At 48.3% G+C, this 5,499-nt stretch overlaps 1 long non-coding RNA gene across 1 annotated transcript; it reads right to left on the bottom strand.

Annotated features, from left to right (window-relative positions):
* Nucleotides 1-406: 406 nt before the first annotated feature.
* On the bottom strand, nt 407-2,525 carry LOC122422359. Its single transcript, XR_006263790.1, has 3 exons — nt 1,967-2,525; nt 1,583-1,660; nt 407-487 (listed from the first exon to the last, which is right to left on the bottom strand). It is a non-coding gene; the product is annotated as an uncharacterized LOC122422359 (long non-coding RNA).
* Nucleotides 2,526-5,499: the final 2,974 nt, after the last annotated feature.

The following is a 5,499-nucleotide window of genomic DNA, read 5'->3' as shown; positions in this document are numbered from 1 at the left end:
TGTTCCCTAGGAGGCTGGATCTTGAACATGGCTTCCAGGGTCCTGCCACTGTCCATAGCCACCACCTCGGGCACAACTCCAGGCTGCCCCAGGACAAAGCTCGGCTCAGCGTGGTGCCTGGCAGGCCAGCCCTTTGGACCCCTGGAAACCAGATGAGTGTCTCCATTCACTGATGCTTTCTTCTCATCTTACCATGCCTGGGAGGGAGAGTGTGGATCCACAAGCCTGATCACTCACATACATTTATTCTACCTGGTCCAGCCAGGCCTGAGCCCCAGTGCACACCACGCACAGGCTAGTCCATGAACAGGAAACTTTCAGCCCTCTGGATGCCCCTCCTCACCCTGCAGGGTCTTGGCCCCAATATTAGTCGCCTTCAAAGCTTCAGTGGCAGTTACCTTCCACAGAGCCCACTTCAAGAGATGATCAATTTTCTTAAAAAAATAATCAATGGGCTTCCCGGGTGGCTCAGTGGTAAAGAATCCGCCTGCCAATGCAAGAGACATGGGATCGATCGCTAATCTGGGAGTAGGTCACATACCACAAGGCAATTAAGCCCTGCACCACAACTGTGCTTTAGAGCCTGTGCCCCACAACAAGAGAAGCCACTGTAATAAGAAGCCTACACAACAACGAAGACCCAGCACAGTCAAAAATACACAAATGAGCATTTTTTTTTTAAAAAAAGAAAATAATCAACAATTCTACATGACAATTTAATTCTTGGTACGGTAAAGCCAAATCAAAGCAGGGCATTAGTGAGAAAGCCTTAATGAATATCTACAGTTATATTCCAAACATGAACCTTGTTTGTTTTAAATCACAACACGTCTATTAATTTTTTAACGAGAGCTTTAGGTATTTACTGGCTGCACTGGGTCTTTGTTGCTGCTCTCAGGCTTTCTCTAGTTGTGGCGGGCGGCGCCTACTCTCTAGTTACGGTGCACAGGCTTCTCATTGAGGTGGCTTCTCCTGTTGCAGAGCAAAGGCTCTAGACTCATGAGCTTCATTACTTGCAGCACAGTTGCTCATTACTTGTGGCTCATGGGCCCTAGAGCATGCAGGCCTCAGTAGATGCGTAACACAGGCTTAGTTGGTCCGTGGAATGTGAAATCTTCCCCAGGCCAGGGACTGAACCCATGTCTCCTGCATTGGCAGGTGGATTCCTATCCACAGGGCTTTCCTGATAGCTCAGTTGGTAAAGAAGCTGCCTGCAATGCAGGAGACCCCAGTTTGATTCATAGATTGGGAAGATCCGCTGGAGAAGGGATAGGCTAACCACTCCAGTATCCTTGGGCTTTCCTGTGGCTCAGCTGGTAAAGAATCCACCTACAATGCAAGAAACCTGGGTTTGATCCCTGGGTTTGGAAGATCCCTGGAAAAGGGCAACCCACTCCAGTATTCCGGCCTGGAGAATTCCGTGGACTGTATAATCCATGGGATCACAAAGAGTCGGACACAACCGAGCAACTTTCACTTTCACTTTCCTATCCACTGTGCCACCAGGGAAGCCCTAAATCACAACACTTTTTAAAATGTTGCTCAGAAAGCACAACTGTTTAAACGCTCATGTGCTCATTACCTGATAGCGGGCTTCTCTTTGCTCTATATCCTCGGGTGCCCGGAGCACTCTGCGCTTGGCTCTGGAGCGTTCTTCAGCCTGAGTGTGGAGAGAAAGTTTGCCCTCTTGTTCTCAGCTTTAGGGAGGGCTTTTATCAGTGAGTGTCTGAGGGCAGCAGAACAGAGGGGTGGAGGGAGTCGGGTCTGGGTCAGGCCCCTGCCCCTTCACTCGCGAGGGGTGTGATTTTGATAGGGCTGGCCTCCCTCAGAGAATGACATAGAGACGAAGACATGAGAGCCCACAGCCCATCTGCTTGGTGATCGGAGGAAACACCAGGAGGGGAGGAGAGAGGTGAGAAAGGGAAAAGAGGGAAGCCATCCCACCATGCCTTAAGGAGCAGGTTACCTCAGAGACCGACTGAGGATTAACCCCACTGGGACTCAGGAGACTGTGTAGGGGCCTCAGAGATGTCCCACGGCGGGGGTGGTGGAGCCATCAGCTCCCGTCAGGCTGCTCCCAGGGCTGTGACTCCTCAACATGCCTGGCAAGGCTGGGCTAGTGCATGTGCCAGGGAGCCCGCGGGAAGGGCCTTGCACTATTTATAATAAGAAGCCATGAGGTTGACAGTACCAGGGCCTAAGGGAAGGCCAGGGACAGTGCCTTCTACAGGCCATAGAAGGACACCTGAAGAAGAATCATAAAAACGTGAATGCTGACTTCACTGTATGCTGGAGAACTCAGCGAGCTAAGATGTGTGAAACCATCACGTCAATGGAAAAGCATCACAAGTGTTCCATTGGATGCTCTCGGTGCTGATGATAATGATGAAAACAGCAATTCAGGGCTCGCTTACTTGCTCCATCTTCCTCGTAGGAACCTCTGACCAGAGGCTGTGTGCCTGCACAGAGTTTATATCTTTCCTCTGTAACTTTCCAAGGCGTCTGCAAGCAATGACGTTTCTTCAGCGTCTTGTGTGTTCTCTGGGAGTGAAAAATGAGACCCACCCCAAATCTCACAACTTGCAACAAATAAACAAGAGTGTCTTATTTTATTGTTAATATTTTAAAACTCAGTCTTTGGACAGTTTCTATATTTGCATGGGGCACAATTTTGAGATAGATCAAGAGGTATACAGTGATACTGTCCCTGGCCCCCACTCGCTTCCTTTCCTGTGTAACTGTAGAGTATGGGGTGATGTGTTGTGAGTTTATATCAGTTTACATTTATCTAAACTAAATTTTTATTTTTCCTCTTTTTTTTCCCCCCTAAACAGATGATATCAACACATGCTGTTTTTCACCTGGTTTTTGTCATTGAACACTGCGACACTTGCCCATCCATAGAGAGTTCTCTCTCTCTCTTTTTAAACAGTTCTATAGTATTCCACACAACTTTTTGCTGCAGAAAATAGTCGTCTTCAGCAATCAACAAGCCTGTGACGGGCCAGTGCCATGCACATGGCTTGCACACATGATCTTGTTTAACCCTATAAGCATAAAGACAGAAAGAAAGACTTCCCTGGCAGCTCAGTGGTAAAGAATCCGCCTGCAGTGCAGGAGACACAGGAGACTCAGGATCAGTCTCTGGGTTGGGAAGATCCTTTGAAGGAGGGCATAGCAACCCACTCCAGTATTCTTGCCTGGAGAATCCCCAGGAACAGAGAAGCCTGATGGGCTACAGTCCACAGGATCACAAAGAGTCGGACATGCCTGAAGCAACTTAGCACACACACACAACCCTCTAAGCACAAAGAGGGACTGTATTTGTTGTGAAAGTGTTAGTCGATCAGCTGTGTCTGACTCTTTGCAACCCCGTGGACTGTAGCCTGCCAGGCTCCTCTGTCCATGGAATTCTCAACCAACTCCACGGAGTGGGTTGCCGTGCCCTTCTCCAGGGGATCTGCCCAACCCAGGGATCAAACCTGGGTCTCCCACCATTTGCAGGCAGATTCTTTATCATCTGAGCCACCGGGGAAGTTATGATCACCATTTTATTGTAAGGAACTGAAGCTCATTGAAAAGTTAAGTTCCAGGCCTGAGGTTACACAGCAGCTAAGGGAGAGGCCGACTCTGGAGGGGAGTCTAGTGTGTCCCTTATCCTCTGAAACACCCTTTCTCTCATGAAGACATGAGAACAGCCATGAAGGTTGTGAGTTGTTCAGAGAAAGATCTCCATGCCAACTTGGACATTTCTTTGGCAACATACCATAGTGCATTTCATGCAGTTTGCTTTATTTAGATATTTGTATTATTCCCTGCATTTGGGCCCTGAAAGGATTCCATCTGAGGCAGGAGGCTGGAGTGAATGGCTGGGAGATGTTCCTTCTTTAAGGACAGGACTGAGACTGTGTGGGTGGTACCGGCGGAGTGCAATGAAGCGGCAGTCCTAGGTGAGCTGAGCGCTAGGGAGCCCCTGACGGGGGGCACTGCGGGCGGGGACTGAGCCTGGGGTAGGAGCTGTGCTGAAGCCAGGGACAGGTCCAGGGCTCTTGGCCATGGGATGTTGTTAAGGGAGGAAGCTGGGGGTGAGGGAGCTGGAACCGAGAACAGTATGAAAAAGAGGTTTGTCTGGAATCATCTGGTCCACGGCCATGTCTTTTAGGTGGAGAGTCAGACCCAGAACTAAGTGTTGGTCTTCACAAGTTCCCAGGAGTCCTCCTGATCCCTAGAAGATTCCCTCATGGCTTAGCGGGCAAAGAACCCACCTGCAATGTAGGAGACACAGGAGACGTGGGCTTGATCCTCGAGTCAGGAATATCCCCTAAAGAAGGAAATGGCAATCCACTCCAGCATTCTTGCCTGAAGAAGTCCTTGGACAGAGGAGCCTGGCGGGCTACAGTCCACGGGGTCACAGAGTCGGACTCAACTGAGTGGCTAGACACACACGTTTCTGATCCCTAAGTGCTCCCTCTACTACTCCTCTGGAGACAAAAGCAAAGACAGTGTGTGTGTTGGAGGACGGGTCTGGGGGTAATATATCTGTGCCTAAAACTGTGTGTGAGCCTGCAGCACGGGCTGAGGGATAGAGAGTAAGAGGAACTGAGGGCAAGGAAGAAAGAGGACATAAAACTCCGAAATCCTTCCAACAATGCATACAAGTCCCAGGGATTTCCAATCTGAAGCTTTGCCATCTCTAATTCCATGACAATGTTTGACAATATAAATGGTATTCATTTGGGCGGTGGTTGTTAAGTTTTATGACTCCGGCAACTGCAGATCTTGGAGTTCTCTGGCTCTTTGGCAGCTTCACAGAAGTTAGTTCTTCACTGCCTCTGTCATCCTACACAGGCCTGCTCTGCACTCATTTGTCCCTTTTCAGATAAAGTTGCACTAAATCACCGAAAGTGGAAGAAAGATGGTTCTCTAAAGACTTTTTGCTAGAATTGGGGCGGGGTGGGAGGAGGAAAAAGGTCCTTTCCTCTGTAGTTGCTTAGTAACAGAATGTAAACCTAGAGATGAAAAGACATCCTCGCTGGAAGTGCCTCTGAGAGTAAAGTCAACACAGAGGAAAGCAGAATGCAGAGCGTGACTCCAATTGATATCTTTTGATAACCTGGATCCAGCTGTGCCTAAAGCAGTTTACATCTGGACTTTCACAGTGCAGGAAGCACTGAATTATCTTTCTGGTGAGATCTACATAGTGATTAAGAATCAGGTTGCCTAGATTTGATTCTTGGATCTGCCTCTTACTAGCTATAGAACCTTGGACAAGATACTTAACCTCTCTGGGCCTCAATATCCTCAACAATAAAATGGGATAATAAGAGTATCTATCTCATAGGGTTGATATAAAGATTAAATGAGTCAACACATGAGAAGCATTTAGAACAGTACCTGGCATGCTAGTGTCATTACAAAAAATCATTTGTGCCAGTCAGTATGTGGCAGCAATAAACAGCCCGAAAGTCTCAGTGGTTTAAAACAGCTGTTTTTCTTTTT

Source organism: Cervus canadensis, chromosome 19 (genome assembly GCF_019320065.1).
Source record: "Cervus canadensis isolate Bull #8, Minnesota chromosome 19, ASM1932006v1, whole genome shotgun sequence".
In the NCBI taxonomy this organism is placed as follows: domain Eukaryota; kingdom Metazoa; phylum Chordata; class Mammalia; order Artiodactyla; family Cervidae; genus Cervus; species Cervus canadensis.
Note: the sequence above shows the minus strand (reverse complement) of the source record. Positions and strands in the feature narration are given on the sequence as shown.